This window comes from Nuphar pumila, chromosome 17, assembly GCF_984573655.1.
Source record: "Nuphar pumila chromosome 17, dmNupPumi1.hap1.1, whole genome shotgun sequence".
Lineage (NCBI taxonomy): Eukaryota > Viridiplantae > Streptophyta > Magnoliopsida > Nymphaeales > Nymphaeaceae > Nuphar > Nuphar pumila.
In genome coordinates, this window is record NC_143265.1 from 70,537,498 (window position 1) to 70,553,928 (window position 16,431).

The following is a 16,431-nucleotide window of genomic DNA, read 5'->3' on the forward strand; positions in this document are numbered from 1 at the left end:
TACAAGTCAAAGTTCGGTTGGTCAAAAAGTCAAAAGTGAGCTTGGTTAGGTCAAAATGAACCTAGCGCCTTTGAATGTGTCTTGTACTACTGCAAAGTGCGCCATCAAAGCACCACATTGCACCCTTACACACACGTCTATTCTTATGCATTGCATAGCAATGTTCACAAGTCACCTTAAAACACGAGTTTTCAAAAATATTAAAAATAGAGAAAAGATTATTTAAACCATAAAAAAATTTCTCTCCCTCTAAGAGATGGGACTAAACACTTTTCAAAAGTACATGCATGCCCATCATAAAAAAACAGCTTACTTTCAAACTTTTTCCAACTGAAACAAGTTGTATAGCCTCTGTTTAGAGAGGGTGGTGTATGTTCGCCCCCGATGATTCACTGAATCCCACGTTTGTGTTCGGGGAATCGAATGAGTGCCACGTATTCATGCACATGGGGCTCGTATTCCCGTGTATGTTGACATAACTTTGCATCGGACTCTGGTGCTGTTGCAAAGACTTAATCACCCTTACTTGCTTTTCCTGCCCTGAAATGACGGTTCGAGGAAATGATAAAAATATCCTCCATTCAAAAGTTGTGAAACGACGGGTCGATAAAAAGACAAAAAAGTCATCCATCCAGAAAGTTTGATGTTAACCATTTAAAGTGGAGACGTTTCCTATTCATTAAACTCCTGCGCCATCTGCTGTAACAGTTGCTCCCATTATCAACCAAAACTTTGCCTTCGTCTCCAGTCTAGCTTTCCGCCTTATTTTTTATCCTGTTGTACAACACACTGTCGCCTTCTCGTGCCTGCCTTGCGTTACAAAAAATTCCAGTGTCTTCTCTTTATTTTTGCTATCGTTAGGCATCATGGTAGAAAGCAATGATTCACAAACATTCCTTCCAGTGCCATTAAGGCAGCGTGAGTAGCTTTTCATCTCATCATGCGATCGATGAAGAAGGCATGTCGTCTTGTGTGTCATTAAGGCATTGTTTGGTTATTGCAGGTAGATCTTGTTCTTACGAAGGTTGGAAACTTATCGATATTTGTAAGACGCTGGGACCTATTGACAAGAATGCTTGTTTGCAGATGCTAGGAAGGGCCTCTACCCCATCAGGTATCCTACATTCATTCATCGTATGCATTGTATCTCAAACCGCTGTATCAGTAACAAACTGACGTTTTTGTGAGATACATTTTTGTTAGTTAATATCGATTTGTTTGCTATTATGCTCAAGTTCTTCCTTATCGATTTGTAATTTATTGTGCGATATATTTATCGACCTTTTAGATAGTATGGTTTTGTATCGTCGAGTTGTAAGTTATTATGCTGAACTGCCGTATCGATTTTCAATATCTTACAAATCGCTATACATATGATATTTGTAAGACGCTGTAACCTATTGACAAGAATGCTTGTTTGTAGATGCTAGGAAGGGCCTCTACCCCATCAGGTATCCTACATTCATTCATCGTATGCATTGTATCTCAAACCGCTGTATTAGTAACAGACTCCCGTTTTTGTGAGATACATTTTTGTTAGTTAATATCGATTTGTTTGCTATTATGCTCAAGTTCTTCCTTATCGATTTGTAATTTATTGTGCGATATATTTATCGACCTTTTAGATAGTATGGTTTGTATCGTCGTGTTGTAAGTTATTATGCTGAACTGCCGCATCGATTTTCAATATCTTACAAATCGCTATACATACATATCGTTTTGTAAGATATTATATTTCTTGTAATATGTATTTGTAAGATATTTGTACACAGACTTTGAAAACATGTGGATGCAGAAACACATCGTTACACGCTTGGCGGGGCGATTTTCGCATGCATATCGCTGCTCTCTCAGCGACTTCTATTGAACTTGCTTTAGAGCCTCGTGGATATTATGATAGCATTATCGTCAACACACATGTACGACATGTGTATTTTATTCGCATGGTAAGCGATAAGTCGATGCTCAGTATAAGCAAACATCAAACTGCACTTGATTTGATATTGTCATGCATTAAATCGTTGCTTTGACTTGCTTAACCCTAGTGGTATCCGTTGTTATATGCATCCTGATTAAATCGTAGTAAAGCTATGCCGCTTGCTAATGCAAATTGATATATTACTTACAAAACATTCCACTGTCTTATTTTATTTGTCGTTGTTGTTAGGCATTATCGAAGAAAGCAATGATTCACAAACATTCCTTTCAGTGCCATTAAGGCAGCGTGAGTAGCTTTTCATCTCATCATGCGATCGATGAAGAAGGCATGTCGTCTTGTGTGCCATTAAGGCATTTTTTGGTTATTGCAGGTAGATCTTGTTCTTACGAAGGTTGGAAACTTATCGATATTTGTAAGACGCTGGGACCTATTGACAAGAATGCTTGTTTGAAGATGCTAGGAAGGGCCTCTACCCCATCAGGTATCCTACATTCATTCATCGTATGCATTGTATCTCAAACCGTTGTATTAGTAACAGACTGACGTTTTGTTAGTTAATATCGATTTGTTTGATATTTTGCTGCAAACACAAATTGATATATTGCTTAAAACATTGTTGAGCTTATCATCGGGTTGTAATAAAGACGATGTAGCTGAATCAATCGAAATATCTAGAGAATTGAATATCTATACTTATGACGCAACTGAAGTATTGAACATCTGCACTAACAATGCACATGAAAAGAAGGGTGCAGGCATTAGACCCACTCTTGACTTGAATGTTTCAGTGGAAGAAATGCAATTCAATGATGAGGTAGACTACCATGACAGTGCACATAATAAAAGTGTAGGCCCCAAGAATGTACACGAAAGTACACTTGACTTGAATGTTCTAGGAGAAGAAATGCAATTCAATAATGAGGTAGATTTTGATGATAGTGCACATAATAAAAGTGTAGGCCCCGGGAATGTACACGGAAGTACACTTGACTTGAATGTTCCAGGAGAAGAAATGCAATTCAATAATGAGGTAGATTTTGATACCGTAGGAACTGGGAATGTACATGGAATTACACGTGACTATGTTCCAGTAGAAGGAATGCAGTTTAATAACAAGGAAGATGCATATAAATTTTACAATAATTATGCCTTAAAAGTTGGCTTCAGTGTGAGAAGGTTTTCTTGGTCAAAAAATGCACAGGGTGTCTTGGTTAGAAAGACATATGTCTGTTCCAAGCAAGGTTTGAAGAAATCAATGGGAAATCCAACAAGGAGCATGCCAGAATCAAGATGTGGATGTCAGGCGAGATTGGTTTTGAGAAGACATCTGAATGGAAAATTTGTCGTGCGTACTTTAATTAGTGATCATAATCATGATTTATCTGCATCATTTATAACTGCTATGCTAAGGTCACATCGTAAAGTAACTGTAGCGCATGCTGCAATGGCTGAAATAGCCGATAGCGCCGACATTGCATCAAGGAAGACATACAATTTGTTTACCTGCATAGATGGTGGTTGCGAAAATGTGCCATTCACTCCTTTGGATCTAAGAAACCACTTGAGAAGAAAGAGGACAGATAACATGAAGAAAGGAGAAATATGTTGTTTGGTTCGCTACTTACAGAATAAATCAAGCAATGAACATGGTTTCTTTACTGCAATGCAAGTGGACGAAGATGGATATGCTGTGAATATGTTTTGGGTAAATTCAAAGTCTAGAGTAGATTATGAATGCTTCATTTATGTGCTTGTGTTTGATACTACAGTTAAGATTAATACTGAACAGTGGCCATTTGCGCAGTTTGTGGGAGTGAACCATCACGTACAGAGTTGTATATTAGGCGGTGCTTTTGTGTATGACCAGACCAAGGAAAGCTTTGAGTGGTTGTTCAGAGTATTTACACAGGCAATGAACGGGAAGCATCCTGAAACTGTACTTACAGATGGTGATCACGCAATTGCGGCTGCAGTGCTTCATGTGTGGCCAGATGCACATCATCGCCTATGTTTGTGGCATATCTTTCAAAATGTAGCAAAGAACATAGGACACATATTTAATCAGAATACAGGGTTTGACAAAACGTTTACAAGGTGTGTACTTTATAGCGTAGACGAGGTCACTTTTAAGTCAGATTGGGACAAAATGATTAAGACATACGACCTTACTGACTGTCTGTGGTTACAAAATTTATATGCAGAAAAAGAGAAGTGGGCATTGGCATATGGAAGACAATACTTTTGTGCAGGTATGATAAGCACACAAAGAGCCGAATCTATGCATGCCACCCTGAAGAAAACTTTGTATTCATGTTTAACAATGTTTCATTTCATGGAACAATATGAATTATTTGTAGACGGTCTAAGACAAAATGAGCTTGAACAAGACGTGAAATGCTTCAATACACGACCTCAAACTTTTGACATGGAAATATTGATGCGACCTGCAGCTCTGTATACACTAACTGTATTTGAATGGATCAAGAAAGAGGTGTTGCATGTCATGAATTGCAAAATAGAAGGACTCGTGCAAACCGAGAATATGCACAAATACCATATTTTTTGTCAAGACGAAAAGCATCAGGAAAGGCAAGAAGCACATGGCATGTACAATGTTGACAACGGAAGGGTAGAATGTTCGTGCAAAATGTATGAATTCAAAGACATTCTATGCTGTCATGCATTAAAGGCACTCAATCAAGAGAAGATACAAGAAATACCTGAGTCTTACGTAATGCGAAGATGGACCGGACGCGCGAAGATTGAAATGCTCGTTATGGACAATGCGAGTAAATCTGGTGTTGCCGAGAAGTGCCACATAGCCTCCCGTTACCAACAACTGTGTAGGTCATTCATGCATGTTGCTGATTTGGCATCGAGAAGTGAAGAAGGCTATGCATGTGTGAGAAAAGCTGCAACGAAGTTACTTGAAAACGTGGAGTTAATTCACATTAAGTTCGTTGCAGCGAATGAATACCAGACGAAGATAATGGGATCGAAAAGCGTAGGTCAAACTCATGTTCCGCTTGACACTCCTGAGAAGTTGCACCGAAGCGTAAACATTATCTTCAACAAGTCAGTAGTGTACGTTGTTGATTATAATGGACATATTCATGAAGTGAAGGGTATCAAAAGAAAACATGCCTCTAATCGCAGTCGTCAGAGGGCAAAGGGTGCAGTAGAATTGGTTGGCAAGAAGAGGATTAAGAAACAACCTACCTGTAATAAAAAACAACAAGGCCCTTGCAATGAACAGGTATGTAAAACATTATATTGTTTCCCATTGCGTGAAGCTTGTCAAATAGCTAACTCGTGTAATGTCCATCATGCAGCAATACCATCCAGAAGTACCACCAAACGTTCAAACCTACATTCCTCCCGACCAGATTTCCGGCAATGATCGCTACAATTTTACAAGTCTTTTGGTATGTAATCAATGTTGCGAGGAGGTATGCATTTCTTGTGAAACTTAATTCAGTGTCTAATATTTTCTCTTTCATGACAGGCTCTGATGCATTCGACAGATAGGTATGGGACACAAGAATCTCGTGTGGGCTATTAATTTACTTGTCATGCCTCTTTGCATGTCCCGATCTCCACAATGTCGGATTTGTTTTTGCGTTTATAGTCATTTGTCACTGACGACTTGCGGTCCGTGGTTGGATTTGCTTAAATCAATAGATAGCGATTTTTTGCTTCTGCAGGAAGTCGATTGATGACATCATTGTATGGCGATTTGTGATTATCGTTGATTAGCGATATGTGGCATCGCAGCGTAGTGATTTGAGTGTATTGTTCGAATGTCGATCAAAGTGGGATGACAAAGGTTGTTCAAGTAAGCTTTTTTCGGCCAATGAGCAGGGTTGTGTTTCATTTTATGATCTAAGTATGCTATCACCTGCGCGGTTGAAAGCCTACTTGGATCATAAAATGAAGCGCAACCTTAATCAATGCCCCAAAAAAGCTTACTTGAACAACCTTTGTCATCGCGCTTAGATTGACATTCGAACAATACCCTCAAATCGCTATGCTGCGATGCCACATATCGCTAATCAACGATAACCACAAATCGCCATACAGTGATGTCATCAATCGACTTCCTGCAGAAGCAAAAAATCGCTATCTATTGATTTAAGCAAATCCAACCACGGACCGCAAGTCGTCAGTGACAAATGAATATAAACGCAAAAACAAATCCGGCATTGTGGAGATCGGGGCATGCAAAGAGGCATGACAACTAAATTAATAGCCCACACGAGATTCCTGTGACACCTCCAATTGCCTTTTGAAATCATTATTGTTATCCTGTGAAATGTTGTATCCATATATTATAAATAAAAGGCTACTCAATGTATCTTTTCTCTTCCTCACTTCATTTCTTAAGAGGTAAGTCAACCTCTTCATCTGGTACAGGGGGAACTTTGTTCGCTTTAACAGTGGAAGTGCAAGTGTGAGTGGTACTCCACAATTTCTCACAATCGCTATGTGGTTCAACCCGTGGGTTTTTTTTTAGATTCGTGGGGTTATTTTCAACAAACGTTCATTATCAATTTATACTAGTATCGTTTAACACCGCAAATCGGTGTTGACTAACACCCTTTACAAAGGCCGAGTATTGCTGCACAAATCGCTATTCAACGATAACCACAAATCGCCATGCAACGAATATGAAGTCGAATTACTCAGTTATAACGGATAACAATAAATGTTTGATTTGTCGTACAGTATTCATTGATCATGTTGGTTGACCAGTACATCTTTTAGGTCATAAATAGTCGCACGAGTACTAGAAGTTTGTTTGTCTTCTACTTCGTGAACCAGCAACAATCAAACCGACGGTTCCTTCATAAACCAGGTGATCCATCCTCCAACATACAAACTTACACAGACGAAGACAGCTACACGACCAACAATGGCGAATCATGGGTATATTGTCTACACATCGTCTACATTTTCATCAAAATCCATCTGTTTCATGCCGTTTTTTGCGATTTGTGTTTTGTGTACTGTATAATGTAATTTCAATATCGTTTGTTGCAATGTCCGCATTCATTTCAGTCGAACATCCATCGACGAAGTTGGGCGAAAACTTAGTCAATCACTCCTGGAGGACATCAACAGAATGCAGAGTGAATTCGCACAATACAACATGATTAGTAATTTTGTTAGTATGAAACTAGTAGCAGTTGTCTATATACGTAAGCCATGTGTACGTCCGTTAACAACAACATATTTGCTGCAAACAGACTATATCCGATTTCGTCAGTTATATTAAAAGCAGCGCACCAAGACAGACTGTAAGCGTCGTAAGCCTGTATTTCATGGTATATCGGTTTTATTTTATGTTGTTTTCCGTTATTGATTTAGTCCAATTGATTCGTATGTTATCGTTAGTGTTAGCAATGTTTGGGTTTGCAGACTATCTTACGTCGTTTGCCATACTCTAGTGGATTTCAAGACGGCATACCTTACTGGGTTAACGGTAATCACTGCAGAGACCTTTTGTCAAGTGAAAAGGTAAGCAAATAAACCTAGAGTGCAATATTACAGCATAACAAGTGCTAACATCATTTTTTTGATCTATTTGCAGATATTGATTCCTACACTATGGCAATCTGAAAAGCATTGGGTCTTATACGTGATGGATTTACGCAAAAAACAACTATGGTGTTACAATTCGTTGGAAGTTGACAGTGGTTTACGGCTAGACATTTTCCATCTCGTAAGTTTCAATATCTATGTGAGGAACAAGTCATGTACTGAGGTCATGAATTTACTGTCGGTCGCATTATTCTTAGATCGGTTTCCTCAAGGCCATTTTGGGAGTCGATGCTAGCGAGTGGATCTATCGCACGACCTACAATGCTCCTTTACAAGATAATGGCGTTGATTGCGAGGTATTTGTAATGAAGTACATTGAAGCAATATACAATAGTGCAGAACCTTTTTTCGACGCTGTATGCCATTTCTTCGCCTCTGTTATTGGGGATTAAGTGCATGTCTATTGCTTCTACTTTACAATCTGTTTTTGCAGGTTGATATACCCAGATTCCGCGAAGAACTCTACAAAAAATTGACGTCCTTTCTAATTGCGGAGGAGAAAGTGAAGGAGGCCTCGCGAGCATCTAAAAGGCTTGTAATTGATAAAAGATGTGCACTCAACCGGCGTGGTTGACAGTCGCTGAGTGAGACTGCGATGTATTTTAATGAACAAAGACTTCTAATGTTCGAAATGATAATATTCAACATCGCTATGAAATGTTGTATGCTTAAACATCGCTTTATTGCTGGCATATGAAAAAAGTGGTGAATAAGGGCCATTAATGTAGCTTTCGTATTTTACGAATAGTACAAAGCGATACGCTTAGTGGTCTACCGTCAACTACACTGCTACCACCATGAAAACTTGTGAAAGAATTTGAAAATTTCTTGAATTTTAAATGACGTTTCCTTCAATTATGATCTTGCAGACATATGAAAAAAGTATAAATGGATACGACAACTGCGTCAAAGTCGCCTATACGCAGGAATTATCGATTTGTCGGTTCCTTATTCGCGAAGCAAAGTGGAAGTGTGTGTTGTGTCATTCAAATATTAATGAAACGTCCTATCACCCTCCGTCAATTTTCAAGTATATACGTCAGTTTCATTAAACCAAAAGCAAATCTTCAGTAAAAATGCACTCTGCATTAATGAAACTGAACAATGTGGGAGCTATTCCAAATATTAATCAATGCGATTGGACTGAATTTTTCGATCTCAAATAAATCCAAAATTACGTCCACACGCGTCCCAAGAAATCGCCTTAGGCGTACCTTACCGTAGGTTCAGCAATACAGTGATTTCTGAGGACAAACCTTTCTTATTGATACGTTCACTGAATGTGATTTTTAGAAATATCTATCTCTGTACAATATTTTTCATTACTAAATAACAACTTCTACCAACATTGGTTATGCACATACGACACAAAACTATTTCTGATTACGATTTACATTTCGTAGAACACCCGTCACCGAAACGAGATGAACACCTGTCACCGAAACGGCGGCTCTGCTGAGACCTCCTCGCTAGGGAGAGGAAGACGACGTGGTGAAGCTTCTGCTGGCCATCCTCAGCGCGACTGCACCGATTGGGTTGCTGTCGAGGAGGAGGGCGAGAACGATGATGGCAGAGCTCGTTAGGTTGTACAGACAGAACAATCGATATGTTTCACTTCACATATTTTGTCTGCCGTTCTTTTTAAACTCAATCAATTGTTCGCATATTTCGTCGCGTATTTCCGGCATAATATCCTGCAACAAAACATGTAATGTGAAATGAATATATAACAGAAATAAACAATAACATCGGATACAAAGCTCATACAGCGTGAAAAGTAACTTCTATTCCATTGTATATTGCTTCAATATGCTTCATTACGAATATGCCACAATCGACCCCATTACTTTGTAAAGGAGCATCGTCAACACAGAGCAACATCCACTCGGCAATGTCGACACCCATAGCCTCGTTAAGGAATCCCGCCTGTGATAAAGGGATAATATATTATACTCTGGTCCACCTCGAATAGCTACGATTCACCTATGGCCACAATCTTACCAAATGTATAGCGTCGCGTTCTACGCCACTGTGGCAGTCCAATGAGTTGTAGCATCATAGTTGTTTTTCCAGAAAATTCATCTCGTATAGGACCCAATGGTCGGGATTTTGCCAGAGTGTAGAAAGTAAAATTTGCGAATCGAAAAAATAATTTCTCATTCCAGAGACATATCGTGATGGGGATGTTACGACTAAACCTTGGAGAAGAGGTTTGTTCACTTACCTTTCCAAATTTCGAAATGTCTTGGCACTCATCATCGCTGTTCCAACAAGGTAGTGCATCTTTGAATCCAATGCTGTATGGCTTTCGCCGGACGTACATCTGTTGCACGAAATAGTAAGATTTTACCACCAAGAAACTTGAGTACGTAATAAAAACAAACAAAACAACAGCGAAACAACCATACCATGAAATAAGGGCTGATGATGCGTACTGTATTGCTCGTTGTCTTGCTCTTGATGTAATTGACAAAATCACACATTGTCTGGTTGCACAAATTTATGAACTTCAAAACATATTTGAATCCGGAATGACCTAGAAATTGATAGTGGTTAAATACTTACAAAATTACTGATAGTGTTCCCAACTGCAAATTCATCTTGCATCTGCTCGATGTCATCTACGCCCTCGTCAGGGCGTTGCCGCGCAACCTTGCCTGTGGATGTTGAACTGAGTGCACCATGAGCGTGGTATTCAGGATTCGACATTGCTGGTACTGTGGATGTGGTTGTCTTCTTCTTCGGCGCCGTGCCTGTCCCTTTTGCTCCCATCGTCCTCTCTGTTGCCGCCGTGCCTGATCGTTTTGCTCCCATCGTCCTCTCCGTTGGCGTCGTGCCTGGTCGTTTTGTTCCCACCGTCCTCTCTGTTGCCCCCGTGCCCGGTCGTAGTGCTCTCATCGTCTTTGGCGCCGTGCCGGGTCGTATTGGCCCTATAGTCATCTTCTTGGACGCCATGGCTGGTCGTACTGCTCTGATTGTCCCCTTCTTCGGCGCCATGCCTGGACAAAGATATCGATGGCACCTTTGCAACGCAGATACGGAAACGCTGTCCTTAGTCAAATACAAAGGTAAAGTCCTTTAACGTCCCGCCCTTTTTCGGAAAACAGCCCGCTAATTAAATGATTGCATTTTAAATAAATAAAAGTACGTCTTTTCGCATGCCGCCCTATTTTCGATAGCCGCCGCCAAATTAAATGATTGTTTTCAAAGTATTTAAAAATATGTCTTTCCACAAACCGTCCTTTTTTTCGATAGAAATAATTAAAAATACGTCGTCTCACATGCCAGACTTTTTCGGAAAACAGCCCGCTAATTAAATGATTGCGTTTTAAATAAATAAAAATATGTCTTTTCGCGTGCCGCCCTATTTTCGATAGCCGCCGCCAAATTAAATGATTGCTTTCGAAAAATTTAAAAATACGTCTTTCCACAAACCGCCCTTTTTTCGATAGAAATAATTAAAAATACGTCATCTCACATGCCAGACTTTTTTGGAAACACCCCAGAAATTTAATTATTCACTTTTAAATAATAAAAAAACCCGTCGTTTGTTGGTCGCATTATAACAAGCTTTTAGGTATGAATAATCTTTCACGATTATTCTATTGATTATCGTATATGGATACATCGATATATTCATGCAACGACAAACCCTTTTCTTATCGCTATTGACTGTTATCATTTACACCGTCAGAACTCGTTAAATTATTGTTCACGGCTTACATCACCAATCCTTATTGCGATATTCTTTCGAGGTGGAGACAAATACAACGATTGCTAAACAGAAATGATATATCTTAGCGATGCCAGAGAGGTTAGGCAATGCCACAATTTTTAAACAAACATCTATTTTCGATTAAAGTTTATTTATTACCGAGATCCACAGACAAAAAGATGTAATAATAAAGAATTAAACAATAAAAGAATGTCACGTTACTACAACTCATTATACAATTACAATAAAAACCTAGCGTGATAAAAATGAAAAACTACGATTTATTCCGAGGCACTTGACGAATCAGATGAAATGTCATAGACTTGTCTCTCACTTTTTATTTGTGCATTGTCTATCCTGCGTGGCATCTTCGTTGCAAGACCTTTATTAAGAAAACTGGTCATCATCTCTACCACTGAGTTCAATTGAATCCCTATAGTGCTTACTTCTGCCCTTAATTTCTTATTCTCCATCTCCATAACTTTGAACCTTGCAGCAGAGACAATGTTCTCTTTTAGTGCAAGTGTTCGCTCTTCCTCGCGCTTTGTTACTGAAGAACCAGTCGTAGTAACCGGAGAGAGACGACGTTTTGGTTGTAGAGGCTGGGCTGCAACATGAGAAGGGGCAGTTGGGAGGCATGGGTTCACAATTTTTTCAATCTTCAGATTTTGCCACATTGGTTCTCAATACCTTTCGAAATAGAAGGGATCAAATTGTCGTCCTTCAGGTGGTTTCGAAATAGAAGAGATCAAACCACCTGAGTTCCAATTTAGTAATTCGTCCCTGTAGCGATCAGGCCAATTCACGTTCCTGCCCCCACCACTATTCATCTTCCTTCTCACTTCCAAAGGCTTATTTGGGATAGACTGCCCCAAGCCAGATTGTAGAAGAACTCGACTACCTTGCTGCAACTCGGCTTCAAAATTGCAGAATAGCCACAAATCGCGGTAAGACAATCTAGCAGCCGCCGCAACAACGTCTTCATTATCGTTCTCCTCATCTCCATAAGGTGTTCACAAAACCTGTACATTGGTAGTTCTTTTTAATAATGAACGACAAATATATTAACATTTATTTACGCATGATATGACAACAACGATATGTACTACGAAAGACAATCCTGCAGCGATGGATACTTAAGAATGCTGAACATTACAACGATTTATAATACTCAATGGTAAATGCTGACGCGATTGTAAACAATTTTAGAACGTTTACCTCGGTTAATTGTAGCCCATCTAAAATGGACTTAGTATTATAAACTACGACGTTTATTCTAGCCCAACGACCAATCTTTGGAAAACCACAAATCGGAGGGCCACAACGAGGACGCAATGGGATAATATGTTCCAACGCCCAAGCCTAACAAAAACAATATTATTAGTAACACCACAACCTGCAATGAGATTGTTCTACAATTACTAAGTATGTAATCAACAAATACCTGAACAAATGGCCAAAATCCACCAATTGTTTTCGTATCGTTACTCGCACGGTGGAGTTGACTGTACAAGTGTGCGAGCATAGCGGCACCCCAGGCATAGTTGTCGACTTCGTCTAAGTCTGTCAGGTACTGCAGCCACATGAAACTTATTCTCGAACCAGAACAATCGGAAAATAATGTAAGACCAAAAAAATATAGAAGGAAGCCGCGCAACTCTTGGTCAGCTATTTCAGATGCACAAGTAGCGGAGTGGCCTTCTCATTTATTACGAAAAAATGAGACCTTCATTGATGTGGAATTTATTCCACCAGAAATACATTGACTCCATTTGTCCATCGACATTCCTAACAGGGCCGTGCATTTCTCCCTTGTGTTATAGTTTGAATGTCGTAATAGGACAGCACTGTCATCGCACTTAAGGCCAGTGATCCTCGCCACATCTTCTAGAGTTATGGTGATCTCAAAAGAATCAAACTGGAATGTGTTCGTCTTATCATTCCATTTATTTACCAGGTGGGTCATGGTATTCCAGCAAGTTTCAAAATATTGCTGGTCCAAAAGGTCACCGAAGTGCATATTTCGTAATTGGTCCTTCTGATATGCACTCAGCTGACCATACCACGACAGAACTACAGACCATTGACACCGACCTCCGAGCTTTTCACCTGGTGCTCTACTTCTCCTGTGAACTCCCTGTAACACAAAATAACATATTATTCCTACCAATTGTAATTTAGTTCCATTTGTACTTATAAATACTATTATACTAACCGCTATAAATAATATTGGTTGCAGATAGACTATCATAGTAATCGCTATATATATTAATACCTAACACAGTAATCGTTATACCAAAATCGCTAAACACGTTATTAAATCTTCACAGACAGAACGAATATGTTTACCTTGGTCGCTATTTTCTCCTATTCTCCCTCCAACCTGGGACTTTCTGGTGGGTCCACTGCCACCAATTGACTTTCAATCTCCATCTCTACCGGCTCCACCATCGCATGCCTTTCTCTCGCTTTCCTTTTCTCGGCCTCCTTCTCCATCCTTTCTCTATCCTTCCTTTTCTCATCCTCCTTCTCCTTCCTTTCTCTCTCCCTTTTCTCCTCCTCCTTCTTCTGTTTCCTTTCTCTCTCCCTATTCTCCTCCTCCTTCTTCTCCTTCTTTTCTCTCTTCTTTTTCTCCTCTTCCTTCCTCTGCTTCCTTTCTCTCTCCCTTTTTTGCTCCTGCATTCTTTCTCTCTCCTTTTTCGCCTCCTCCTCCTTCTCCTTCATTTCTCTCTGCTTTTTCTCCTCATCCTTCTGCTTCCTTTCTCTCTGCCTTTTTGCCTCTTCCTCCTGCTTCTTCCTTAACCTTTTCTGTACTTCCTCCTCCTACTTCTTCCTTTCCCTTTCCTTTTCTTCCTCCTTCTCCTTCCGCCGCCTTTCTTTCTCTTCTAGTTCTTGTCTCCTTCTTTCCTGCAATTCTTCCTCCTGCTTCTTCCTTTCTCTTTTCTTCGGTTCTTCCTCCTCCTTCTCCTTCCGTTGCCTTTCCTTCTTTTCCTCATTCTCCTTCTCCTGCCTTTGCATTTCCTTAGCTTCCTCAAACTCCTTCTCCCTCATTCGCCTTTCCTTTTCTTCCTCATACTGAGGAATATTTTGTTCCTTCTCTTCCTCCTCCTTATTCATTTGTTTTCGCCTCTCCTCCTCCTTCTTTAGTAGCCATGCCTTGTTAAACATTGCACTACGCTCCAAGTCTCTCCTCTTACATTGTGTCGCAGTTTCATCCACTAAATAGCTAACATAACTTTGAAACTCCTCCGCATTCTTCTTCATCTTTTTTCTATCCCGTGCGTTAATCCTCCGCCTTCTATTTATATTCTCATCAATATTTCTTGCCTTTGCCTTCTCTTCGTCATCCTTGTTCTGCATCTTTCGTTCTCCAGAGTTCTTCCTTTGGTCCGCAGCCTCGATATCTGATAGATAATCCTTCGCATAATACGATTCCAAGGCTTTTTCTCTGTCTTCATCGTTCTCAATCTTAAGTATATTTTGGTATCTTTCAAAAACCTTAGATAGATGGGACTGGCGGATCACTTCTCTAATAGACAACCCATAGAACGAAGGGATATCTCTAATCTGATGAGGCGCAGACATTGCTAACCTGCACAACACATTACACGATCATCATGATTAGAAATCGTCGGAATATTTGCGTTCATAAGAAACAAATCGTTGTATAAGAAGTAATATTCAGATTGAAGAAAGAAACCTTACACGAAACTCACTCTCTAACGATGGGAATTTGGATATTCCAACTGTAGAGTAAGCAGTGGTAACAACTAATACGCAACAGAAGGTGGTTATTATGTTGCGGTTGCGCGTAAGACAGAAACAGATGCTCTGGAAAAAAAGGAAAGGATGCTCCGACGACTCCAGATGAAAGCAAAGAATCTCCGATAGAGTGCTTAGAGCAAGAATGGATTGTTTTGAACTATTTGAATCCTACAACATAACGCTTGCTACATACGCAAACTCTGCGGAACGTTTTGGCGCGATAACGATGGAGGGCAGTTTTGTCCTTTTCACGAACCGACGGTTCAGTTTTCTAGAAGGAGGGCATTTATGTCCGTTCGAGGAAGATGAAGCGAATGGCGGTAAAGGGTACTTAAGTCTTTGTTGCGGCACCAAATTACGATGCAGTATGATGCGGACGGTCATCGGGAACCATGCCGGTCTCGATCGTATACGTGGCGCTATTTGGAACCCCCGAACATGAGATCTCAGTACCGGACCTGTTCGGGGGGGGGGGGGACATATAACCTGCCCTGCTCTGTTTAGGCTTCCAAAGTCGGACTATCACTATTTAGCAGAACAGGACAGCAGCAGTCTAAATCTGTGGTAGGTTCACAAGATCCGACCAGAAATCAGCCATCCGATCTCTACTTTTAGCAAATAAGGTGGCTATTTTGTATACACAAACTGATCTAACTCCGGTTACAATCTCAGCTCTAACTGATACTCAAAAGGTCGCAAATTTGATCCAACAAGTAAGCCAAAATTTATGCTAAGTTGCAGAAAATCAAGTACCATATCTGGTCTCGATTGAATGAGCAAAATCTGGATCGAGAGTTGGATCAGCCAAAAAAAATCCTAAAAATTAAGGATCAAACAATCAATCATAGTAAAATTAAAGTATCATAGTACTCAGAAATTTGGCTAAAGATATGATCCAAAGGAACACAAAAGAAAGCATGCCAATGAATGGGAAATAGACATGCGGGCCTTGCCTTGAGTCTTCACTTTGCTTCATACTTACCTCTACTTTGTACTGTTTCCTTTGTTATACAAAAGATCGAGCTCACTGCATTAGTGTTGTATGATGCTAGCTAATGGATCGGATATAATCAGATGTCTGATCCAAATCCAAATTATTAATTTCGGATTTGAATCCTTAAAGTATGATCCAGATGAACATTTGAATCAGAGTCAGATTTGCTATACGGATTATTTTTGAATTCAGATCGGATTTGGATCTGTGTTTTAAATGAAATCTAGTCCAGTTTCACATCAAAATCCAATGCCATCACAATTCTGTTTACATGCAAGGAGTTTGTTTTCAATTGTTTTCACCTGATCCAGTAATACCATATTTATTTCTGATCTGGATTCAACCTTGCCTCATCAGATTTGATTTCAGTACAGGTACTCAGATTCAGATCTACTATTTGAATTTCAGATTGGGGTT